General features: G+C 43.7%; 1 long non-coding RNA gene across 2 annotated transcripts; it reads left to right on the forward strand.

The window, feature by feature from the left end:
- Positions 1–244: 244 nt before the first annotated feature.
- On the forward strand, positions 245–27,180 carry LOC102408654. 2 transcript variants are annotated; one of them, XR_003105393.3, is made up of 3 exons: positions 294–2,561; positions 23,027–23,176; positions 27,135–27,180. It is a non-coding gene; the product is annotated as an uncharacterized LOC102408654 (long non-coding RNA). The 2 variants fall into 2 exon arrangements; XR_003105392.3 differs by lacking the exon at positions 27,135–27,180 and having other exon boundaries at positions 245–2,561; positions 23,027–23,215.
- The last annotated feature ends 89 nt before the right edge of the window (positions 27,181–27,269 follow it).

The raw sequence follows: 27,269 nt of genomic DNA on the forward strand, positions 1-27,269 counted from the left end.
GCTGTCAATCCTAAAGGAAATCAACCTTGAATATTCATTGGAAGGACTGATGCTGAAACTGAAGGTCCAATACTTTGGCCACCTGATTTGAAGAGCTGACTCATTGGAAAAGACCCTGATGCTGGGAAAGACTGAATGACAGGAAGAAAAGGGGATGACAGAGGATGAGATGGTTGGATGACATCACTGACTCAATGGACATGAGTTTGAGTCAGCTCTGGGAAATGGTAAAGAACGGGGAAGCCTGGTGTGCTACAGCTCATGGGATCACAAAGAGTTGGTCACAACTGAGCAACTGAATGATATAATATATATGTGTATATACATATATATATATCAGTGACTTTGCAACGTCTAATATAAGGTTTTGAGAATCAGACCTCCCCACTGGATGGATTCCAGTCAATAGAAGATGCAGGACCCTGAAGATGGAACTTCAAGGGGTTTCAAAGAGCAGAGGCAAACCTTGAACTCCTTAAAGGATGGGATGTAGGAGATGGCAAGAGAACCAGAGCTGGAGAGTCACTGAGAACTAAGTCAGGGACCAGAGTCCTACAGAAGTTGTATTGGGCAGCAGCTCAAAATTCTCAGAAGTGTAGTGGCAATTTAGGGAGACTCAAGGGGGGCCTCCCTGGTAGCTCAGCTGGTAAAGAATCCTCACGCAGGAGAGGAGGTTCAATGCAGGAGACCCTGGTTCAATTCCTGGGTCAGGAAGATCCCATGGAGAAGGGATAGGCTATACCCACTCCAGTATTCTGGCCTGGAAAATTCCATGGACTGTATAGTTCATGGGGTCTCAAAGAATCGGACACGGCTAAATGACTTTCAGGGTTTGTAGGAAAAACCCAAAGAAAGCAAGTCTTTGTAGCTGGATAGATGGGGTGAGCATCTGACCTTTGTGCATCATTTTTCAGGGAATGACGATAGGGTGAAACTTCCCACCCGCCTTATGACCAAGGGTGCATAGTTGTGTGGCTTTATTCCCATCATTGTTTGGACCAGTAAATTAACTGGCCTTATTTGCATAAATATAAGACTAAAAATAAGCTAAAAGAAACATGGGCCACCTACCATAAACAGGAAACTGCTAGCTTCACTAAACAGTTAAAAACCCATAAATACATAAAAACCACAATGATGACATGTATTGCTATAAGAAGGCTGATGGATCAAAGCCTGGAAAATAATTTGATATTGTAAGTCAAGAGAAGTTGAAAAAGTTTATGTCTTTTGATTAATAACTTTAGTTCTAGAAATCTATTGGAGGGGGAATCATCAGTGTGGACAAAGATGTGAGTTAAGGATGTTTATCAAAATGTTATTTATGTTGGCAAAAATTACAGCCAATAAAAAGGAAAAGGACAGAAGGAAGAAAGGAAATAACCCAAGTATTCAACAGTGAGGAAATGTTTAAAGAAGTTACGGCATGCACGTTTGATGTAACTGCATGGCTATTAAAAGCCATGTTTTTGAAAAATATTTAATGACCTGAAAAATGTTTCTGATGTAGTGAGTGAGATACAAAATTACATATGCAATTGTAGTCTTGCCCAGTTTTGTATATACATATATATTGAATATTTATCCTGAAAAGTACATATAAAAACTTGGAAGGACATACAGACAAGTTTAAAAGTTACTTGTAGGACTTCCCTGGTAGTTTAGTGGTTAAAACTTCCGTTGCAGGGAGCGTGGGTTTGATCCGTGGTTGGGGAACTAAGATTCTGCATGCCACACAGTGTGGCCAAAATTTTTTAAAATAAGTAAAAATTAATAAAAAGTTATATGTGTTTGTTGGAATATTAGATAATTTTTATTTTCTTCTTTGTCTCAAAGTATTTGTCAAATTTCTATAATGATTATATTATTGTAAACAATAACCTGTATATTTAGAGAGCAAGACCTGGGTTTCTTATTTATTCTACAGTCAATAGTGAAAAGACCCAAGCCAGGCCTTCGAGGACCTTCCAGTTTGCAGGAGAAACAGCCAAGCAAACAGGGACAGGAAGTTACGCTACAGAATGCAATTATTCCTCCTCCCCTGGAAACTTTTGAAGACCTAGGAGGAAAGAGGAACCAAGCATTTTGGTTGCTGATGATTTGGGCTCTGGGTTGAATAGACTATCTATTGTGAAAGTGTATTGTGCAAAAAGAGAATGGGGCTTTTTGTGAAGGGAGATAAAGAGAGTGTGGGGTGGGGACTGGGAGGGTGGGGGAGGAGGAGGCAGGCCTGGAAGCGGGGTGAGTGGACTGTGAGCAGAGCGGTCCTGAAGGTCCCCCTAAGTCATCCTCCCCACCCTTCACCTGGGTCCCAGTGTCCAGGCTAGCAGCTTACCTGGCTTTGCATTCTTAACAGGGCCTCAGTCAATGCTCTGTCAGTGTTTATCGTCCATAAGAACAGATGAATGAATGAGCATGTAACCTCAGGGATCACCCTCATGAATATCCTTTAAGGCATTAATGAAACATGTTGTCTGAAGAAGAAAGACTCCATTGTGAAACCACAATGATGAGCGAGGCAGGAAGGGAATTGAACGTCTCCTCTCCACCAAGACAACAAGGTATGTTTGTGCGTGAGCGTGCACGTGTGTGTCTGCAGGTCTGCTTTAGCATTAGGAGGGACCTGGGTTCAAGTTTGAATGTGGCATTAAGTGGAGTCTGAGGAGCTCTTGGTTATGGCGACTTGCAAGCTGTATAACCTTGTTGTTCAGTCGCTGAGTCAGATCCGACTCTTTGCGACCCCGTGGACTGCAGCACGCCAGGCTTCCCTGTCTGACCTTGGCCAGACTCAGTTTCTAAATGCTTCACTATTATACCTAGAAAATGGGGCTTAGGACAACCCATTCTTGGAGACCAAATAAGATAGTGCAGATAGGATAATGCTGTGTAGACAGCAAACACTTTGCGAACAGATCGAGCTATTAATGCTAATATTATTACTTGTAAACCCCGAGGCATCGCCATTTGGCAGGAGTCAGAGAAGGGTCCTTAGGCTGATGGCTTGGCTGATGGCTTTGTTGTATTCTTTCTTCATACAGGAACTCTTTTTTGGTCCTTTATTTTGGTCCTTTTGCCTGTATTCTTCACTTCATAACAAATATTTATTGAGAACCCACAATGTGCTGGCTATCCTTACAGGTCTTACAGGGTAACCAAGGGTGGCAGATGTGACTAGCGATGACTTCTACACGAATAGAAGAGGGGTGCCCAACTCTTCTCTTTGAGAAAAAAGGTGATGTTTAAACTGAGTCTTAAAAGTGGGAAGCTGCTCAGCATAGCGAGGGGGACAGGACTGTGAACAAGGAACAGACTTTAGGAAGTTACTTAACCTCCCCAGGGCACCATTTCCTGCTCTGAAGAATCCTGCTTGGCCTCAGAATGAGACAATACATTCAAAGCACCCAGCACAGTGCCTGGCCTTTAGTGGGTACTGAAAAAAGCCAGTCCTTTGTCTCCTCTGTATCAAAATCACTTCCTCTTTGAAGCTTACTTCCTGTTCACATTTTGTTCTTTTCCCCAGTTCCTGAAGATATACTGACTTTGGCTTGGGCTGTAAGTTACTCAGCCTGTTTCCCAGGATCCAGAAAATAACTTTAAAAGTGGATCACAGTTTCCTCCACAAAGAAAAGCCCAATGAATTCAAAGTACAAATGTCATTTGGATCATATCCTTTGTTCACAATATGCTAACACTAGAAATTATTGTTAGAAATTGACTATTTAAAATTCTCCCAAATAAGCTTTTGGATAAAGGAGAAAATCAGGAATGAAGTGGAGTTTGTGTGTGTGAGCTTCACTGCCTTTATTTTATTTTATTTTTTGCATGAATACAGTTTTCTTTGGGGGGTGGTGTGTGTATGTGTGTCTAGCTTTGTTTTTTTGAGGTATAGTTGAGTTACAATATGGTGTTAGTTCCAGGTATACCACACAATGATTCAGTTATATATACTAGGAGTTGTGTTAATTTAGAAAGAAAAGAGTCACACCTAGGAAAACCAACAGTATGTACACAAAGCTTTACTCAAAATTTTATTTAGTTTTTAAAGTGATTTTACTATTAAATCCAGAGAAATTTAAACAAGCAAAATACTCATTAAATACTTTAGAAATACATGAAAACAAAACCCCAAATAAAGATGAGGAAGGAAGAGATCAGAAAAGAAACAGAAAAAAATAAATTAAAAAAATAGAAAAACAGTACATAACACATACATCCTTGAGTTGATTCTTTATGTAAAAAACAAGATCTAAATAATACAATGGACAAATATGATGAAGGGAAAAAAACAGAAATAAAACTTAGGGTGAAATGGTAGAAATGACAAAATAGACTTAAAAAATATAAAAGAATATGTGAGATTGTAGACAAATTTGAATACTTCTGAGATAATTTTCTGGGGGAAAAAATAGAGAAGTTTCTCTGACAGAAGCAGAAGCAGAAAATTTAAGCCACCTCCTTCAGCTTCTGTTCAAAATCAGCGGACAGAGCGTTTGCCCCTGACCAGCTTTTGGAAACTGCACTTTTTCTCGGCAGCATTTCGCACCATCTGATATGACATATGCCTAATTGCTTACTTGTTTCCCTTCTTCTCTCCCCACTAGAATACCAGCTTCCTAAGAAGAGAGAACTTTAGTGTTTTTAATTAAAATTTTAATTTTGAGATAATCGTGATTTTTTTTTTTTTAAAGTAAGCATTATATTTTGAGATGATTGTATGAAAACTATCTGGGCATTCCCTGGCAGGCTAGTGGTTAGCACTCGGCGCTTTCACTGGCAGGGCTGGAGTTCAATTCCTGGTGGAGGAACTAAGATCCCACAAGCCAAGAGGAGCTGTCAAAAGAAAAAAAAAGAAAGCTGTTTTATTTGCTGCTGTATCCCTATGCACAAACCTGGGCCTGAAGCATATCAGGCGCTTGAAATAAATACTAGTTTAACGAATAAACAAGTTGAGGAAGAATTTAAGACAGATATCAAAATGCTGTGCCCCAAGTTGTGAGTTCAAATGGTTTTACTGGGAAAGAAGGTTTATCTTCTAAAGTTTTGAAGCATGGGATATATAAACTAATCCAGAATATAGCATTTTCTCTATGAAGAAATCTATAATTTTTTTTCCTAAGGTTAAAAGAAAAGATGACTGGGGAGAGACATTCTTTATGCCTACTGCAAAGGCTAAATGATGTAAAGATGGAAAGGTCAATTTAATTTACAGGCTTAATGAAAATCCAAATGTGATTTTAACTTTTCAAAAAAATGGAAAAGATTATAAAATTCATTAACTCATTTAGCAGAATAAAGAGGTAGAATTTCAACGAAAGTTTTGTAAAATGAGATTGAGGATGAGGGAATAGAACTAGCCACAAAACATATTAGGAAATTGTGATACTTAAAATTGTGTGGTATGAGGACAAAAATTTGTAGTTGTCTTAGTAGTTTAAAATAGGACTTTTAGAATGAGACAATGATACACATGTAATGTGTAATAAAGTACCATCGTCAGGAAAAGAAAGGGTAATTTAGAAAATTATTTTGGGCTAACTGGCTGGTAATTTGGGGAAAAAAATGTATCCTCATCTCACATAATACAACAAATATATTTTATTTGGACACAATAATAGCAATAATAATAAAGACCAAATGTAAAAATGTTGTGAGGAAAAGAAAATAGACAGTTTCAAACACCTGGAGAAGAAATGACTCCCTAAGCTTAGAACCAAAGGGAGAAATCAAGGAAAAAGAGAACATTTTTGGTTGTATAAATAAGTCAAACTTTACATGGTAAGAAAACAAAAATTATCTCTAAATGATATATTGGGGGGGTTTTGTTTGTTTTTGAAAAATACGTATTTATTTATCTGTGTCAGTCCCCGGTGCAGCATGCAGGATCTTCGTTATGTCGTGCGAAATCCTCCTGTGGCAAAGGGACTCTAGCTGTAGTCGTAGCTTAGTTGCTGTGAGGCATCTGGGAGCTTAGCTTCCTGGTCAGGGATCGAACCAGACGCTGTCCCTTGCATCGCAAGGCAGATTCTTAACCAGTGGACCACCGGGGAAGTCCCTCTAAGATGTATTGTTAAGCAAAGAAGGCAAGTTGCAGTTAGTATGATGTTCACATAAAGAAGAAAAATGTACACAAAACAAAACTATGAATTTTTGTAAATGTATCAAGTGTGTAAATACCTAGAAGGTGGTCAGGATGAATATACACAAACTGATAGCATTTGGAGTGGGCTAGCAGTGGCCACAGGACTGGAAAATGTCAGTTTTCATTCCAATCCCAAAGAAGCTAAGCTAAGCTAAGTTGCTTCAGTCGTGTCCGACTCTGTGCGACCCCATGGACTGCAGCCTACCAGGCTCCTCCGTCCATGGGATTTTCCAGGCAAGAGTACTGGAGTGGGGTGCCATTGCCTTCTCCAATCCCAAAGAAAGGCAATGCCAAACAATGCTCAAACTACCGCACAATTGCACTCATCTCACACGCTAGTAAAGTAATGCTCAAAATTCTCCAAGCCAGGCTTCAGCAATACATGAACCATGAACTTCCAGATGTTCAAGCTGGTTTTAGAAAAGGCAGAGGAACCAGAGATCAAATTGCCAATATCGCTGGATCATCGAAAAAGCAAGAGAGTTCCAGAAAAACATGTATTTCTGCTTTATTGACTATGCCAAAGCCTTTAACTGTGTGGATCACAATAAACTGTGGAAAATTCTGAATGAGATGGGAATACCAGACCACCTGACCTGCCTCTTGAGAAACCTATATGCAGGTCAGGAAGCAACAGTTAGTACTGGACATGGAACAACAGACTGGTTCCAAATAGGAAAAGGAGTACAAGAAGGCTGTATATTGTCACCCTGCTTATTTAACTTATATGCAGAGTACATCATGAGAAACGCTGGGCTGGAAGAAGCACAAGCTGGAATCAAGACTGCAGGGAGAAATATCAATAACCTCAGCTATGCAGATGACACCACCCTTATGGCAGAAAGTGAAGAGGAACTCAAAAGCCTCTTGATGAAAGTGAAAGAGGAGAGGGAAAAAGTTGGCTTAAAGCTCAACGTTCAGAAAACGAAGATTATGGCATCCAGTCCCATCACTTCATGGCAAATAGATGGGGAAACAGTGGAAACAGTGTCAGACTTTATTTTTTGGGGCTCCAAAATCACTACAGATGTTGACTGCAGCCATGAAATTAAAAGACGCTTACTCCTTGGAAGGAAAGTTATGACCAACCTAGATAGAATATTAAAAAGCAGAGACATTGCTTTGCCAACAAAGGTCCGTCTAGTCAAGGCTATGGTTTTTCCAGTGGTCATGTATGGATGTGAGAGTTGGACTGTGAAGAAAGCTGAGCACCGAAGAATTGATGCTTTTGAACTGTGGTGTTGGAGAAGACTCTTGAGAGTCCCTTGGACTGCAAGGAGATCCAACCAGTCGATTCTAAAGGAGATCGGTCCTGGGTGTTCATTGGAAGGACTGATGCTGAGCTGAAACTCCAGTACTTTGGCCACCTGATGTGAAGAGTTGACTCACTGGAAAAGACTCTGATGCTGGGAGGAATTGAGGGCAGGAGGAGAAGGGGACGACAGAGGATAAAATGGCTGTATGGCATCACCGACTGGATGGACGTGAGTTTGGGTGAACTCCGGGAGTTGGTGATAGACAGGGAGGCTTGGCATGCTGCGATTCATGGGGTTGCAAAGAGTCGGACACGACTAAGTGACTGAACTGAACTGAACGGGACATTTGATTTATTTGAACTGTAAGGGTTTTAATATCATACAATAAGAGCACACACACTTTGTTGTTTTTCTGTTGCTAAGCCATGTCTGACTCTTAGCGACCCCAGGGACTGCAGCATGCCAGGCTTCCCTGTCCTTCAGCATCTCCCTGAGTTTGCAGTAACTCATGTCCATTGAGTTGGTGCTACCATCCAACTGTCTCATCCTCTATCGCCCCTTCTCTTCCTCATACTCATAAATCACTTGTATAGTTTTAAAAGAAAAAGTGATGACAAAACTAAAAAGACAGTGTTGAATATGTTTACTACCTTAAAAATTACATTAAAATGTTTTTATGTAAATGATTTTTTAAACTAAAATCCCAATAGACAAATCATTAAAAGTTACATGAGTCAGGTCACTGAACAGAAAATACCAGAAACAAACTAGAATGTTTGCACTCATGTCATTTAAATAAATCCAGAGTGAAAGCTGGCACTGAAGATTAGGATTCTAACTTATCTTCTGGACCAGGAACCTGCTCAGTCTTGGGAAATAGGCAGCTTAGGGGAATCTGCAGCAGCGGGGAGAATGGGAGACGCAACTTAAATTCTCTCAACTGGAACATTTTGTTGGTGTTGGATGCTAACCCTTTCCTCTGGGGTGGGTGGTCCTGCTTTACCTCCTTGCCTTTTCTGCAAGAGAGCGCGACTCAGGGAGAAAGGAAGCAGAGAACTGGTGGGACAGCCTAGTCTGCAGACAAAACTGGGGATATTTGGTCTAGTGCCGTCATGCAAGTGCCCTTCTTGGGGACTGAGCTCCAGAGCATGGGAGAAAGGTTAGCTTTAGGGCTTCCTCAAGCTGAGAAGAAACCATGGGAACAGGTGAGCAGGACTGATGAACACAAAGGGATTTTGAAGCACTTGGGGTAGAGTGGAAACCCTCACTTTGACCCGTTGGGACCTTCTCTTTTGCTGTTTAGATCCTCAGCGCTGGTTCCACTCTTGAGCCACACAAGTCTACACTGTGTGGGCCCGTGCACACTGGAGCTGCTTGTGTGCCTGCCCATATGACCTCTTTTGCTGCATTGGTACAACCTGGGTTTCTCCTTGGAAGAAAAGCTACGACCAACCTAGGCAGCATATTAAAAAGCAGAGACATTGCTTTGCCAACAAAGGTCCATCTAGTCAAAGCTATGGTTTTTCAGTAGTCATGTATGGATGTAAGAGCTGGAGCATAAAGAAGGCTGAGCACTGAAGAATTGATGCTTTTGAACTGTGGTGCTGGAGAAGACTCTTGAGAGTCCCTTGGACTGCAAGGAGATCAAACCAGTCAATCCTAAAGGAAATGAACCCTCAATATTCATTGAAAAGACTGAAGTTGAAGCTGAAACTCCAATACTTTGGCCACCTGATGTGAAGAGCTGACTCATTTGTAAAGACCCTGATGCTGGGAAAGATTGAAGGCAGGAGAAGGGGCAACAGAAGATGAGATGGTTGGATGGCATCACCGACTCAATGGACATGAGTTTGAGCAAATTCCAGGAGATAGAGAAGGACAGGGAAGCCTGGTGTGCTGAAGTCCATGGGGTCCCAAAGAGTCAGACGTGACTTAGTGACTGAACAACAACACAACCTGGGTTGAAACCCAGCTCTGCCTGCTACTTGACACTGGGAAAGTAATCGAACCTTCCTGAACTCATTTTTCACTTTTTAAAAAGCATTCTTTATTCATTATTATTATGATTTAATTTATGAGTTATTTGGCTGTGTTATTTTTAGTTTTGGCACATGGGATCCTCCGTGTGGCATGTGGGATATTTTGTTGCAGCTTGTGGGTGTCTCTAGCTGTAGTGTGTGGGCTTAGTTGCCCTGCAGCCTCTGGGATCTTAGTTCCTCAACCAGGGATCGAACTTGTGTCCCCTGCATTGGAAGGCAGATTCTTAACCACTGGACCACTAAGGAAGTCCCCCACTTTTCTAAATTAAAGGCCAGAACAGAGCTCCGCTCAGGGTGTGGGGAGGATTTAATGAGACCATGAAGCATCAGAACCAGGTCAGGCAGAGTAAAGGACTAGTAAATGATAGGTGGTCTGTTGTTCGCTAAAGGCCTGGTCTCTTACAGCACAACACAGGTCATGGATTTGAACTTGTGCATGTCATGGCTGCTGCCCATCTCTACTTACATGTCCTCTTTACGTGTCACTTGTCCGAAATAGACAAGTCTCCATGCCTAACCTGTCCCCCACACTGGGCTCCTGTCAATGGCACTGCATCCGAGGCCAGCCAGAAACCTGGCTTTCATGCTAAGTTGCTTCAGTTGAGTCTGACTCTTTGTAACCCCATGGACTGCAGTTCACCAGGCTCTTCTGTCCATGGGATTTCCCAGGCAAGAATTCTGAAGTGGGTTTCCATTTCTTCCTCCAGGGGATCTTCCCAACCCAGGGATGGAATCTGCATCTCTTATGTCTCCTGCATTGGCAGGTGGGTTCTTTACCACTAGTGCCACCTGAGAAGCCCAGAAACCTGGCGCTACTCTTTAAACCTCAGTGCCCCTCGATGCCCAAGACACGTGGATTCCACCATGGAAATACCTTTCAGGATTCATTACCCTACTCACACAAGTCTGATTTGGCTGCTAGTATTTCCCTCTCCTGTAACAGTCTTCTTCTTTTTAGTATTTTTATTTATTTACTTATTTGGCTTCACCAGGTCCTAGTTGTGGCACACAAGATCTTTTAGTGGTGGGATGTGGGATCCTTAGCCTGGCATGCGAACTCCTAGTTGTAACAGCCTTCTAATTACTCTCTCTGCATCTACCCTGGACTCCTCAGAGCCATTCTTTAAAAAAAACATCCTCTTGATGGCTTATAGCCTTTTAATGGCTTCCCGCTGGCCTTAGGATAGATCAAAATAAATAGTAAAAATTACTGAGCAATCACATTGCTCCCTCCCTGTTTGTGGGAATTTGTTTCCACGATGCAAAATGGCATGGTCTTTGCATATAACCAGCTTCCCTGGTGGGTCAATTGGTAAAGAATTTGCCTGCAAGGTAGGAGACCCAAGTTTGATCCCTGGGTCAGGAAGATCCGCTGGAGAAGGAAATGGCAACCCAATCCAGTATTCTTGCCTGGAGAATCCCACGGACAGAGGAGCCTGGTGGGCCATAGTCCATGGGGTCACAAAGAGTCAGACACGACTGAGAGACTAACATTTTGCATATAACACAAGCACATTCACCTCTGTACTTTAAGTCATCTGTGGATTACTTGTAATATCTAAGAAAATGTGAAATCTATGTAAATAGTTATCAATACAATGTAAAAGCTATGTAAATAGTCACTGGCTTGACAAATTTAAGTTTTGTTTTTTGGAACTTTCTGGGTTTTTTTTTTTTTTCCCCCCCAGATATCCAAGGTGGATTGAATCTGGGAATACGGAACATGGAGATATGGAAGGCCCACTGTGTTGTGTGCCAGGCACTGTGTTAAATGTTACACTTTATTTATCTCTTTCAACTCTGGAAACCCTGCCAGGTAGATACCTAACAGCATGCTGGGTCACCTTCAACAAGTTAATTTAGTGACTCAGTTTCATTATCTGCTAAGTGGCAATACCTTATCTCTTAGGAATATTGTAAGGATTAAATTAGTTATGTTCTGTAAAGTTCTTGGAAAAAATGCCTGGCTTGTATTAAGTGCTTATTAAATTCAGCTAGGTGTTGGAGAATATGCCCCATTTGCAGCTATGAAAACAGAAACAGAGAGGTTAAGAAACTCACCCAAGGGACTTCCAGGTGGCCCAGTGGCTAAGACTCTGTGCTTCTAATGCAGGGGGCCTGGGTTCGATCCCTAGTCAGGGAACTAGATCCCACATGCTGCAACTAAAGATCCCGCATCCCCCAACAAACATTGAAGATCGTGAGTGCTGTGACTAAGACTCAGTGCAGCCAAATAGATATTAAAAACAAAAGAAAAGATATTCACCCAAGGCCCCACAGAGAGTAAACGACCCCATCAGGATTCATACCCAAGCCTCTTGAGACCCATCCCTGAGCTGAGTCTTCGAGGAGACTCCCAGGCCATTTCCTATTACTCACTGTCTGCTTTCAAAGTCCCCCCACCTGCTGTACTCACTGCAGCCCCTAAATGCACCTCAGTTCCCCACCTGTGTCCTTCACATGCTGTCCCGTCTCTTACGGGCCTTTGTTTCCTCCAGGAGGCCCTCCCTGGACACCAGATCAGGTTGTTGCAGGTGTGCATGCTCAGTCACTCAGTCATGTTTGGTGCTTTGTGACCCCATGGACTGCAGCTCACCAGGCTCCTCTGTCCATGGGATTTCCCAGGCAAGGATACCCCCAGCTTCTGCTCCTCCTAAATGTGCAGTGGCTATAGTGGCAACTGCCAGAGCATGTAGGCAGACCCTCCTCGCCTTCAAGGGGTGGGGTGTGCTGGCCCAGCGGTGTTTCTTTTCTTCTTCTAGACTTCCTAGGTGGCTCAGTGGTAAAAGAATCTGCTGGCCAGTGTAGGAGATGCAGGAGATGTGGGTTTGATCCCTGGGTCAGGAAGATCTCTTGGAGGAGGAAATGGCAACCCACTCCAGTATCCTTGCCTGGGAAATGCCACGGACAGAGGAGCCTGGTGGGCTACAGTCCATGGGGTTGCAAAAAGTCGGACATGACTGAGCATGCACGTATTATTGCAGGAAGGATAGTGGGGCCTAAGAGGTTGGTCACATCCCAGTGTCTGGAACGGCTGCCAAGTATGGGTTCTTAGCTTCCCACAGGAAAGAATTTAAGAGAGAGCGACAGAAGAGTGAAAAAAGGTTTATTCAGGGAGAAAACACACTCCACAGACAGAGTGTGGGCCATCTTGGAAGGCAAGAGTGGCAAGAGACCTCTGGGTATGGGGCTGTCAGTGTTTATAGGGGTGGGTTATTTCATAGGCTAATGAATAGGAGCTGCAGCTCCAATACTTTGGCCACCAGATGTGAAGAGCTGACTCATTGGAAAAGACCCTGATGCTGGGAAAGTGAAGGCAAAAGGAGAACGGGGTGGCAGAGAATGAGATGGTTAGATAGTATCTTCAACTCGATAGACATGGATTTGAGCAAACTCCAGGAGATAGTGGAGGACAGAGGAGCCTGGCTTGCTGCAGTCCATGGGGTCGCAAAGAGCTGGACAGTGACTGAACAACAACATGAGTGGGAGGAGTATTCCAGCTATTTTGGGGAAGGGGTGGGGACTTTCAGGCATTGGGCCACCGCCCACATTTTGGCCTTTATGGTCCTGGCATCTGTGGGTGTGTCATTTAACGTTTTGATGTGTTACAATGAACATATACTGAGCACCATCTGGGACCTAGCTGGTTCTAATCAGCTTATGTCATGTCCTTGGGCTATGCCATTCTTTTAAAGGTTGTGCCCTGTGCCCTTCCTGTCTCATTCTGTCCCTCTCATCGGCCCATCCCCCCACTCCTTGGCAACACTTTGCACATTAGCAGTTATTGAATTGATCATTACACTGTGTTTCCTGTCTGTCTTCGCTGGCTTGCGGCGAGGGTGGGACCATGTCTATCTTAAAACCTCGAGTGCTTAATCAGTACTTATAGAATGAATGAATGAACCCCAGAGATCTCAATCATCCTTGTCAAGTAGGTGCTGCAAAGCTCTTTTCTAAGAGGGACGTTGGCAATGAGGGGAAATTTGATTGAAGACCCAAGCCAGGGAGAGGTCTAGGACAAGGGAGAGGGGGCTCATTGGTACAAGGCACTGTGGGGGCCAAGTGGAAAGAGGTATCGAAGCATAGAAGGCAACAAAGTCATGGTCAGCATCTTGCTCCGGTGCCAAAGCCACGGGCCTGAGTGGGGAAAGCTGACTGGAGAGGGTCTGGCACATGATAAGTGCCCCCAAAATGGGGGCCATTCCTATTAATAAAATAATAATCTGCATGGAGCTCCTGAGAAAGGTTGTTTTATTTAGAAAAATGAAAAGGGAAGAAAAGGGGAGTGATATGAACCAAAATACAGAGAAAGTGCAAAGCATTTGTGTGTGGTCAGAGTGGTGGGAACTAGGATGTAACCGTGGAAAAATTCTGGGTGCTGAGGCTGGAAAGGGAGGTTGTGGCCAATGGAATGGTCTTGGATGCTGTGTTGAGGTATCTGGGCTTTATCTTGTAAATTAGTGATCCCCCAAATGCATTTGTTAAATAACATTGGATAGGAAGGGCTTCAATGCCAAATAAGTGAAAGTGAAAGTCACTCAGTTGTGTCCAACTCTTTGTGACCCCACAGACTCTACAGTCCATGGAATTCTCCAGGCCAGAATACTGGAATGTGTAGCCTTTCTCTTATCCAGGGGATCTTCCCAATCCAGGGATGGAACCCAGGTCTCCTGCATTGCAGGTGGATTCTTTACCAGCTGAGCCACAAGGGAAGCCCAGGAATACTGGACTCGGTAGCCTATCCCTCCTCCAGCAGATCTTCCCGATCTGACCTAGGAATTGAATCAGGGCCTGCTGCATTGCAGGCATATTCTTTACCAACTAAGCTATCAGGGAGGCCCAGTGTCAAATAAGGTTACAACAAATACTGTATGATATCACTTATACAGTAAGTCCCCTGCATACTAACAAGTTCTGTTCCAAGAGGAGAGCATGTTCATAAGTTAAATTTATTTGTAAGACCAACAAAGTTAGCCTTGGTACCCAACTAACACTGTCAGCTATATAGTTCAGTTCAGTTCAGTCGCTCAGTTGTGTCCGACTCTTTGCAACCCCATGAATTGCAGCATGCCAGGCCTCCCTGTCCATCACCAACTCCTGGAGTTCACCCAAACTCATGTCCATCAAGTGGGTGATGCCATCCAGCCATCTCATCCTCTGTCATCCCCTTCTCCTCCTGCCCCCAATCCACAGTTTATTGTGATCCACACAGTCAAAGGCTTTGGCAGAGTCAATAAAGCAGAAATAGATGTTTTTCTGGAACTTTCTTGCTTTTTTGATGATCCAGCAGATGTTGGCAATTTGATCTCTGGTTCCTCTGCCTTTTCTAAAACCAGCTTGAACATCTGGAAGTTCACGGTTCATGTATTGCTGAAGCCTGGCTTGGAGAATTTTGAGCATTACTTTACTAGCGTGTGAGATGAGTGCAATTGTGCGGTAGTTTGAGCATTGTTTGGCATTGCCTTTCTTTGGGATTGGAGAAGGCAATGGCACCCCACTCCAGTACTCTTGCCTGGAAAATCCCATGGACGGAGGAGCCTGGTAGGCTGCAGTCCATGGGGTCGCTAAGAGTCGGACATGACTGAGCGACTTCACTTTCACTTTTCTCTTTCATGCACTGGAGAAGGAAATTGCAACCCACTCCAGTATTCTTGCCTGGAGAATCCCAGGGATGACGGAGCCTGGTGGGCTGCCGTCTATGAGGTCGCACAGAGTCGGACACGACTGAAGCAACTTAGCTTAGCTTAGCTTAGCTTAGCTTAGCTTAGCTTCTTTGGGATTGGAATGAAAACTGACCTTTTCCAGTCCTGTGGCCACTGCTGAGTTTTCCAAATTTTCTGGCATATTGAGTGCAGCACTTTCACAGCATCGTCTTTCGGGATTTGAAATAGTTCAACAGGAATTCTATCACCTCCACTAGCTTTGTTCATAGTGATGCTTCCTAAGGCCCACTTGACTTCACATTCCAGGATGTCTGGCTCTAGGTGAGTGATCACACCATCGTGATTATCTGGGTCATGAAGATTTTTTTCTATAGTTTTTCTGTGTATTCTTGCCACCTCTTCTTAATATCTTCTGCTTCTGTTAGGTCCATACCATTTCTGTCCTTTATCGAGCCCATCTTTGCATGAAATGTTCCCTTGGTATCTCTGATTTTCTTGAAGAGATCTCTAGTCCTTCCCATTCTGTTGTTTTCCTCTATTTCTTTGCATTGATCGCTGAGGAAGGCTTTCTTATCTCTCCTTGCTATTCTTTGGAACTCTGCATTCAGATGCTTATATCTTTCCTTTTCTCCTTTGCTTTTCACTTCTCTTCTTTTCACAGCTATTTGTAAGGCCTCCTCAGACAGCCATTTTGCCTTTTTGCATTTCTATTTCTTAGGGATGATCTTGATTCCTGTCTCCTGTACAATGTCACGAACCTCGGTCCATAGTTCATCAGGCACTCTATCTATCAGATCTAGTCCCTTAAATCTATTTCTCACTTCCACTGTATAATCATAAGGGATTTGATTTAGGTCATACCTGAATGGTCTACTGGTTTTCCCTACTTTCTTCAATTTAAGTCTGAATTTGGCAATAAGGAGTTAATGATCTAAGCCACAGTCAGCACCCAGTCTTGTTTTTGCTGACTATATAGAGCTTCTCCATCTTTGGCTGCAAAGAATATAATCAATCTGATTTCGGTGTTGACCATCTGGTGATGCCCATGTGTAGAGTCTTCTCTTGTGTTGTTGGAAGAGGGTGTTTGCTATGACCAGTGTGTTCTCTTGGCAAAACTCTATTAGCCTTTGCCCTGCTTCATTCTGTAATCCAAGGCCAAATTTGCCTGTTACTCCAGATGTTTCTTGACTTCCAACTTTTGCATTCCAATCCCCTATAATGAAAAGGACATCTTTTTGGGGTGTTAGTTCTAAAAGGTCTTGTAGGTCTTCATAGAACTGTTCAGCTTCAGCTTCTTCAGCGTTACTGGTTGGGGCATAGACTCGGATTGAATGGTTTGCCTTGGAAATGAACAGAGATCATCCTGTCATTTTTGAGATTGCATCAAGTACTGCATTTCGGACTCTTTTGTTGACCAGCTATATAGTACTGTACTTTAATAGGGTTATAACAATTTTCATAGACCTTACAAAGGACTGGGAAAAGACTCTTGGGGGGGCAGAAACAGAACCTTGTGTGCACCAGGACCCAGGAGAAAGGAGCAGTGACCCCACAAGAGACTGACCCAGACTTGCCCATGAGTGTCCAGGAGTCTCCAGCAGAGGCTTGGGTTGGTGGTGGCCTGCTGCAGGGTTGGGGACAGTGAGTATAGCAGTACATGCATGGGATCTTTTGAAGGAGGTTGCCATTATCTTCATTACCTTCTCCATAGTTTGGCCCCAGGTAAATAGCAGGGAGGGAACACAGCCCCACCCATCAGCAGAAATTTGGATTAAAGATTTACTGAGCATGGCCCTCCCCATCAGAACCAGACCCAGTTTCCCCCTCAGTCAGTCTCTCCCATCAGGAAGCTTCCATAAGCCTCTTATCCTTCTCCATCAGAGAGCAGACAAACTGAAATCCACAATCACAGAAAACTAGCCAATCTAATCACATGGACCACAGCCTTGTCTAACTCAATGAAACTATGAGCCATGCCTTTGTAGGGCCACCCAAGATGGACAGGTCATGGTGGAGAGTCCTGACAAAATGTGGTCCACTGGAGAAGGGAATGGCAAACTACTTCAGTATTCTTGCCTTGAGAACCCCATGAAAAGTATGAAAAGGCAAAAAGATAGGACACTGAAAGATGAACTCCCCAGGTCAGTAAGTACCCAATATGCTACTGGAGTGGAGAAATAACTCCAGAAAGAATGAAGAGACGAAGTCAAAGCAAAAACAACACCCAGTTGTGGATGTGAATGGTGATGGAAGCAAGGTCCGATGCTGTAAAGAGCAATATTGTATAGGAACCTGGAATGTCAGGTCCATGAATCAAGGCAAATTGGAAGTGGTCAAACAAGATGGCAAGAGTGAGCATCGACATTTTAGGAATCAGCGAACTAAAATGGACTGGAATGGGTGAATTTAACTCAGATGACCATTTTATCTACTACTGTGGGCAGGAATCCCTTAGAAGAAATGGAGTAGCCATCATGGTCAAGAAAAGAGTCCAAAATGTAGTACTTGATGCAGTCTCAAAAATGACAGAATGATCTCTGTTCATTTCCAAGGCAAACCATTCAATATCACGGTAATCCAAGTCTATGCCCCGACCAGTAACGCTGAAGAAGCTGAAGTTGAATGGTTCTATGAAGACCTACAAGACCTTCTAGAACTAATACCCAAGAAAGATGTCCTTTTCATTATAGGGAACTGGAATGCAAAAGTGGGAAGTCAAGAAACACCTGGAGTAACAGGCAAATTTGGCCTTGGAGTACAGAATGAAGCAGGGCAAAGGCTAATAGAGTTTTGCCAAGAGAACGCACTGGCAAACACCCTCTTCCGACAACACAAGAGAAGACTCTGCACATGGACATACCAGATGGTCAACACTGAAATATTGATTATATTCTTTGAGCCAAAAGTGGAGAAGCTCTATACAGTCAGCAAAATCAAGACCGGGAGCTGACTGTGGCTCAGATAATGAACTCCTTATTGCCAAATTCAGACTTAAATTGAAGAAAGTAGGGAAAACCAGTAGACCATTCAGGTATGACCTAAATCAAATCCCTTATGATTACACAGTGGAAGTGAGAAATAGATTTAAGGGACTAGATTTGGTAGACAGAGTGCCTGATGAACTATGGATGGAGGTTCATGACATTGTACAGGAGACAGGAATCAAGACCATCCCCAAGAAATAGAAATGCAAAAAGGCAAAATGGCTGTCTGAGGAGGCCTTACAAATAGCTGTGAAAAGAAGAGAAGTGAAAAGCAAAGGAGAAAAGGAAAGATATAAGCATCTGAATGCAGAGTTCCAAAGAATAGCAAGGAGAGATAAGAAAGCCTTCCTCAGCGATCAATGCAAAGAAATAGAGGAAAACAACAGAATGGGAAAGACTAGAGATCTCTTCAAGAAAATCAGAGATACCAAGGGAACATTTCATGCAAAGATGGGCTCGATAAAGGACAGAAATGGTATGGACCTAACAGAAGCAGAAGATATTAAGAAGAGGTGGCAAGAATACACAGAAAAACCATAGAAAAAAAATCTTCATGACCCAGATAATCACGATGGTGTGATCACTCACCTAGAGCCAGACATCCTGGAATGTGAAGTCAAGTGGGCCTTAGAAAGTATCACTATGAACAAAGTTAGTGGAGGTGATGGAATTCCAGTTGAGCTATTTCAAATCCCGAAAGACGATGCTGTGAAAGTGCTGCACTCAATATGCCAGAAAATTTGGAAAACTCAGCAGTGGCCACAGGACTGGAAAAGGTCAGTTTTCATTCCAATCCCAAAGAAAAGCAATGCCAAAGAATGCTCAAACTACTGCACAATTGCACTCATCTCACACGCTAGTAAAGTAATGCTCAAAATTCTCCAAGCCAGGCTTCAGCAATACATGAACCGTGAACTTCCAGATGTTCAAGCTGGTTTTAGAAAAGGCAGAGGAACCAGAGATCAAATTGCCAACATCTGCTGGATCATCGGAAAAGCAAGCGAGTTCCAGAAAAACATCTATTTCTGCTTTATTGACTATGCCAAAGCCTTTGACTGTGTGGATCATCACAAACTGTGGAAAATTCTGAAAGAGATGGGAATACCAGACCACCTGACCTGCCTCTTGAAAAACCTGTATGCAGGTCAGGAAGTAACAGTTAGAACTGGACATGGAACAACAGACTGGTTCCAAACAGGAAAAGGAGTACGTCAAGGCTGTATATTGTCACCCTGCATATTTAACTTATATGCAGAGTACATCATGAGAAACGTTGGGCTAAAAGAAGCACAAGCTGGAATCAAGATTGCCGGGAGAAATATCAATAACCTCAGATATGCAGATGACACCACCCTTATGGCAGAAAGTGAAGAGGAACTCAAAAGCCTCTTGATGAAAGTGAAAGAGGAGAGGGAAAAAGTTGGCTTAAAGCTCAACATTCAGAAAAGTAAGATCATGGCATCCGGTCCCATCACTTCATGGTAAATAGATGGGGAACAGTGGAAACAGTGTCAGACTGTATTTTTTTGGGCTCCAGAATCACTGCAGATGGTGACTGCAGCTTTCAGTCAGCAACCAAACATTAAAAATGGTTGCTCCTTGGAAGAAAAGTTATGACCAACCTAGACAACATATTAAAAGCAGAGACATTATTTTAACAACCAAGGTCCATCTAGTCAAGGCTATGGTTTTTCCAGTGGTCATGTATGGATGAGAGAATTGGACTATAAAGAAAGCTGAGCACCGAAGAATTGATGCTTTTGAACTGTGGTGTTGGAGAAGACTCTTGTGAGTCCCTTGGACTGCAAAGAGATCAAATGAATCCGTCCTAAGGAAATCAACCCTGAATATTCATTGGAAGGACTGATGCCGAAGCTGAAACTCCAATACTTTGGCCACCTGATGCGAAGAACTGACTCATCTGAAAAGACCCTGATGCTGGGAAAGATTGAATGCAGGAAGAGAAGGGGTCGGCAGAGGATGAGATGGGTGGATAACATCACCGACTCAACATACATGATTTTGAGCAATCTCTGGGAGATAATGAAGAACAGCGAAGCTTGGAATGCTGCAGTCCATGGAGTTACAAAGAGTTGGACACAGCTGAGTGACTGAACATAGAAAACAAACTCAAAAGATAAAGAAAACGTTTTTGTTTGTTCTTTATTTTTTAAAAATGTTTATTTTTGTCTGCACCAGTCTTCACTGCGGTGGGCAGGCTTTCTCTAGTTGCAATGGCCAGGCTTCTCATTGTAGTGGCCCTTTTGTTGCGGAGCACAGGTTCTGGAGGGCAGACTCAGTAGTTGTGGTGCACAGGCTTAGTTGCTCCGAGACTCGTGGGGTCTTCCTAGACCAGGGACTGAACCCGAGTCCCCTGCACTGGCAGGCAGAGTCTTAACCACTGAACCACCAGAGAAGTCCAAGAAAACATTTTTAATCTTACAGTTTAGTAAGTAACCTTACAGTACAAGTGAGTAACCTTGAAAGTACAGTAGAGTACCAGCTACATCGGTACCACAACCGCTCTTTTTGGACATCCTGGGCTTGAAATAATGATGCTGCACTACTATACGCTATACAGTACTGTACAGTAAAGTGCACAAAATCACAGCCACTTAGAGGATGCAGGCACGTGACAACGTATGCCAGATACTTGAACTACTAGACATGTGGACTATCTTATGTGATCGGACATGGCACATTCAAATCTTTGAAAGTTCAAAGAAACTTGAAGGTTCGTACATAGGGGACTTACTGTATGTGGAATAAAAAATACAACAAAGGAATAAATATATTAAAAAAAAAGCGAAGCAGACTCACAGATATAGAGAAATAACTAGTGGTCCCAGTGGGGAGAGGGAAGGGGGACAGTGACATAGGGTTAGAGGATTAAGAGGTACAAACTACGGAGTATAAAATAAGCTACAAGGATATATTGTATAGCACAGGGAATATAGTCAATCTTTTATAATAAGTATAAATGGAGTATAACCTTTAGGAACTGGGAATCACTCTACCATACACTTGTAACACATAATATTGTACATCAATTATACATCAGTAAGGAATTCCCTGGTGGTCCACTGGTTCGGGTTCTGTGCTTTCACTGAGCCCAGATTTTATCCCTGGTCAGAGAACTGGGATCCCATAGACTGTGTGCGGCACGCCAAAAGAACAAAATAGAACAACAACCATTTCCAACTAAAAAGAAAAAAGCAGGGTAAAAAAATGAAAGCAGCTCTTTACCAAAAGACTACTTGGAGCCCTTAATTTGTCATTTTGTGTTTGGATTCTCTAACCTGGGTATGCTATAGAGAATTTCTTAAACTTATTTGATCAGAGAATGAAGGTTCTAAGGAAGATGACTTGGAGAAGTATTGCTGTAGGCATTGGGCAACCCTGAAAGGTTTTGAGGGGTATAAAGCCATGGGGTCAGATTTATGTTTTCTTATATCTTAAATAATTAATTACTCAGTTGGTTGTGCCGGGTCTTAGCTGCTGCTCATGGGATTTTTTTGGCTATGACATGTGGGATCTAGTTCCCTAATCAGGGTGAACCCGGTCCCTGGCATTGGGAGCGCAGAGTCTTAGTCACAACCACTAGGAAGTCCCCAGATTTATGTTTTAGGCCAAGAAATTCTGTGGCCCAGTTGCCAGTGGGGGAAGAAGCACAGGGAAAGGAGAAGAAGGCAAATATACAATCCATCAGCTTCATGAAAACAGAGGCTCGCATGCCTGTCAGAGAACTGACTTCAGCCACTAACTGACACGGGGAGCACTAAGCTTAGGCTTGGCTTGGTTGCTGTCTCCATACATCTAGAGGGTCTGACAGGGGAGATGCTGAGTGCTAGAGAGAGATGGGTTTCAGGCATCCGGTGTCTGTGATAAATAAGGGGAGCCTGGCGGCTTTCTCCTCTACATACTTCCTCTGCAGGCCGGGGCCTCTCACGTTCACTGTCCAGTCTCTCAGGCCCTCCCCGCCCCCCATCCCGCCCCCACCCCTGGACACTTCCTGCCCAGCTGCAGTGGGACCATCCTGCTCTCCTCTCCTCCCTTGGATTCCATGTGTGAGTCCAAAATGGCCTAAGTCGCGGTGGACCTGCAGATTCACGTCAGTCTTCCTTGTACACCTGTAAAAATCAGATGTAAGAACGTCCTCCTTGACACACCTCTAGCAAGAAAAAAAACAACCCATAATAAATGAAGAGACATTCAGCCTAACAAAGCCCTGCCGTCAACCCCCTGAGCCCTTGGAAGCGCTCAGAAGCCCCTTCAGTTCCCCACTGGAGTCTCCATCTGCTAGATGATTCTCATTAATTAAGCTTGCTTTTTCTCAAGCACCAGCTCTTCTAATAAATCAAGTCCAGGTTTCAGATCCAAAATCTTTTTTATATGTCATCCGCGGTTTTAAGTTTTGCTTTCTAATTTTTACTGCAAATATCCAAGCACTTCCTCTATATAATGGATTAAATAAAAATTTTCCTGCTACCCTGGGAACTTGATAATTACAAATCTCTCCTCTCCTCTCTTCACCTGAGTAAAAATGTGTCTGTTGTGGAGTGCGACACTGATTTACAAAAGACCTTTTCCAGCATAACCTATCTGGGAGCTCTTAGGCACTTTCCCTAATCATATAATTGTGTATTTGCTTGTGCATTTGGTCACCCCAGGTGAACTTTCACTTTACTCTTTCTCGATCTTTCTGACATCTAACACCCGCCTCTCCTGCTTCTTAAAATATGTCGCAATATGGCTTCGAGGGCTCGACCCCAAGGGACTCTAAGTCTGTGCTATTGGGTGGGTGTTGACTCCACCCCCGAAGGCCCAGCCAATCAACACATCCCATTTCTGTGCGTCAGTGTTGAGCCAAGTCAGGCCTGCTAGAGTCAGTGAAACTCAACTAGTTACTTGACTTATTGGGTTTCCTTTTCCTTTTTCCTGATAGGCTGTTAAGGATGGGTGCCATGGCTGCCATCTTGCTGTTTCAGGAAAGTGAGGCCAACGTGAAGGAGAACAGAGCTGAGAAACGGGACTTGGAATTAATCGTCCTGTGATCCTTTGATCCAGCTGCACCTGAAGCTCCACCTACACTGAGGTTTTAGTTCTATGCATCAATAAATACACTTTGGTTAAATCGGTTTGGGTAGGTCTTCTGTCACTGGGGAACCAAAAGTCCTCTCTCTAATACCCGTTTGCTTCTGCATTAGTGAACCCCAAGGCAGACTCTGGGATCCTGCACTGTTGATTCAAACACCCCACTCCTCTCCCTGTCTTTGGAGGCTCAGCACTGCGTACATATCTTGCTGAAAAAACGGGAACAATTTTTAAACAGTGTGAGCTTGTCTCCTCTGTACCTCCAAATAGGCAAGTCACATATGTTCCTAGGGCTCCAGCAGACACTCTGGTTGATATCTGGCAGCGGTCCTGAAACCCAGAGCAGTTTTCCTGCAGGGAGAGACAGCCAGCCTCAGGCAGAAATAGGGTGTCAGCGAGCTCAGGGCGCTCTGAGTCTTCTCATGGGCTAACTGAACAAGTTTTCCTCTTCCTGGCCCATCTCCAGAGGCAGAGAGAATTCATGCCGTGTTTGTAAGAACTGTCAATATTGTGGGCAAGGTAGGGAGAGGTGGTTAAAGGCAAGGGCTCAGGCATCAGCCAGGTCTGGGTCCAAATCCTCATCTTAGGACACACAAGCTGTGTGCCAGTGGCAAGTAACTGAGCCCCTGAGCCTCAGTGTTCTCATCTGTAAAATAGGGATAACAGTATCCTAGGGCTTCCTAGGTGGCTCAGTGGTAAAAAAATCTGCCTGCCAAGCAGGATACACGGGTTCAATCTCTGGGTCAGAAAGATCCCCTGGAGAAAGAAATGGCAATCCACTCCAGTATTCTTGCCTGGAGAATTCCATGGACAGTGGAGCCTGGCGGACTGCAGTCCATGGAGTCACAAAGAGTTGGACACTTAGCGACTAAACTACAACAGCAACAAAAACAGTATCCACCTCAAAAGTATTGATGGGAACTGAATGACAATAAAAGACAAAGCCTGAAGGCAATACCCATTATATGGGAAAAAAAATGTATTATTTTCATCTCCAAGCTTGGCCTAACCTCTGCTGCTGCTGCTAAGTCGCTTCAGTCATGTCCGACTCTGTGCAACCCCATAGACAGCAGCCCACCAGGCTCCCCCGTCCCTGGGATTCTCCAGGCAAGAACACTGGAGTGGGTTGCCATTTCTTCCTCCAACCTCTAAGCATGCTAAAACATTCTGTTAACTGGAAGAGTTCAAAGACAAAAAGAGTTCAAAAGACAGAAAAGACTGGTGGTCCAATGGCTAAGACTCCAAGCTGCCAATGCAGGGTGCCCAGGTTCGATCCCTGGTCAGGGAACTAGATCTCACATGCCACAAGGAAGATTGAAGATTTGGGATGCTGCAACTAAGACCTAGTACAGCCAAATACATAAATAATTTTTTTAAAAGATTTAAAATATATAGGAAAGGCCAAATCTGGCTACAGTTTGGTTACCTCTCAATAGGAACCATGGGATGAAAAACATGGACTTTAGCTTTGGGTAGACCTAGGTTCAAGTCGGGCTCTGTCACATACAGTTGTGTGACCTTGAACAAGTCATGAGTGACCATTCTGAGCCTCCACTGCTTCATCTGTAAAATGGGCAAATGAAAACCTACTTCAGAAACTTGTGGTGAGGATGTAATGAGCACCTGTTTGGCACATTGTTCAAACCTCCATAACGGTGGGTATACCTCAGCTGTGTCTATGGGCAGGCTATGCAAGCGATGATCCTTATTTACATGAAGAGAGGAGTGAGGCTGCTGTAACTTTATTTGAGCAGCATTAATTATTCCTTAGACAAGGGCTGTGATTTATGATGAGAGAAGAGGAAGAGAAGAAAAAAGAAGAGAGAACAGCCTGTGCTGGGAATGAAGAGCTCGGTGGAGAGTTGTTGTCATGAGACCATCATGCAGACTGCTGTTCCTGGAGCTGATGGCAGGAGTGTTGACCCAGGTTTCCTGAGACCTGGGTTCTAGCCAGTCCTCTCCAGCCAGATACTCAGACCCCTTCAGTCCTGGCTGAGGCGCCTTCCTTAACTGTGTGACCTTGGAAGGGCACAGCCTCTCTGAGCCTCTTGTCCTATCAATAAGATGGGGCTGTGAACACTGGTCTCTTTCACAGGATGGCTGTGGGCATTGAACGAAATGTGGAAACACTTTAAAAACTCCAGAATCCTCTTATTTCCCCCAGTGGCCCTCATATTCTATGGTTTAGGTTCTGCCATTTTCCAGTGTATGTTACACACTGTAAAAACACACCTTTTCGGGACTTCCTTGGCCATCCAGTGGTTAAGACTCTCTGCTTCCACAGCAAGGGTCATGGGTCTGGGAATTAAGCATCCCGCATGCCATGTGGCAGCAGCTAAAAAAACAAAGTACAAAAACACTCATGCTTTTTCTATATCTGTTTCATGCCTTGGAGGATGGACAAGGTGGGAACCTGGGTGGGGCAGTAACAAAGAATGTGGGCTCCCTGATGGAGGAGGTGGTTAGGGTGGGGCTGTTAAAGAGGCAGTGGCTGAAGGGGTGGAATGGAGACAGGCTAATCCACTTAGGTGTCAGACAGACCTGAATCTGAATCTTGGCCCCCAGCTGGAGACCTTGGGCAGATCACTTATGAACTTTCCAGCTTCTCTTTATTCACGGGGATGAGAGAGCTAATTGTAAGGACTAAAAGAGAAACATGTTTGAAGCACTTAGTATGATCCCTTGCTTGTTTTTGTTTTTGTTGTTCAGTCACTCAGTTGTGTCTGACTCTTTGTAACCCCATGAACTGCAGCATGCCAGGCTTCCCTGTCCTTCACTATCTCCCAGAGTTTACTCAAACTCACGTCTATTGAGTCAGTGATGCCATCCAACCATCTTATCCTCCATCACCCCTTTCTCCTCTTACCCTCAATCTTTCCTAACATCAGGGTCTTTTCCAATGAGTTGGCTCTTCACATCAGGTGGCCAAAATATTGTAGCTTCAGCTTAAACATCAGTCCTTCCAATGAATATTCAGGGTTGATTTCCCTTAGGATTGTCTGGTTTGATCTCCTTGCAGCCCAAGAAACTCTCAAGAGTCTCCTCCAAAGACACAGTTTTTGTGCTTAGTCACTCAGTTGTGTCCGACTCTTTGCAACCCCATGGACTGTAGCCCTCAAGGCTCCTCTGTCCACTGGATTCTCCAGGCAAGAATACTGGAGTGGGTTGCCATGCCCTCCTTCAGGGGATCTTCCCAACCCAGGGATCAAACATAGGTCTCCCGCATTGCAGGTGGATTCTTTACTGTCTGAGCCACCAGGGACTCTTTGTAACCCCATGGACTGCAGCACACCAGTTTTTTGGGTCTCCATTAATTCAAAAACAAACCCTCCCAGGGTTGAAACCACACACACAGATTGGGACTCGAACTCAGTTGCACCTCAGATGGCATTTGAGCCCAGCTAAAACTCAGACTTTGGACTTGAACCCATGGGCTGGAACTTAAACCCACTTGACTTACTGACAATCAGGTTCTTTATGTCTTAGCACAGAAAGAATTCATCAGGAGGCAAAGTGATAGGTAAGAAGTAGATTTATTAATATAGGATGCTTCTGAGGAATATGAGTAGGTAATCAAGGAGGGCTCTGCCTGGGGAACTAAGTGGGAAAGTAGGTTTATTCAGAGAGACACACATTCCATAGGCAGAATGTGGTCCATTTCAAAAAGTTGGAGCAGGCCCAAAATACAGAGTGGTTCGTTTTTATAGACTGGGTAATTTCATAGACTAACAAGTAGGAGGATTATTCCAACAATCTTGGAAAAGGGGCAGGCGTTTCTAGGAACTGGTTCACCCACCCAATTTTTGGCAGTTTTTGGTCAGTTAGAACTGCCACAGTGCCTGTGGGCCTATCATTTTGCATAGGCTAATGTATCCCAGTGAGGCTCATGGTCTACTGGAAGTCGAATCTTCTGCCTTCTTGGGCTAACCATTTCTAACCAGTTTCTCTTGTATCCTCAGGGGCTATATCATTCCTTAAGGGTTGAACCATCCCCTCTCCCCTTCTGTTTCAAGGTGAGTCTGAGATTTTCAAATATACTTGGCTTCCTTCATTTAATACTATTTGATTGACTTAGAATGGTGAAGTGTGGACTT

The sequence above is a fragment of the Bubalus bubalis genome, chromosome 20, assembly GCF_019923935.1.
Source record: "Bubalus bubalis isolate 160015118507 breed Murrah chromosome 20, NDDB_SH_1, whole genome shotgun sequence".
Taxonomy (NCBI): domain Eukaryota; kingdom Metazoa; phylum Chordata; class Mammalia; order Artiodactyla; family Bovidae; genus Bubalus; species Bubalus bubalis.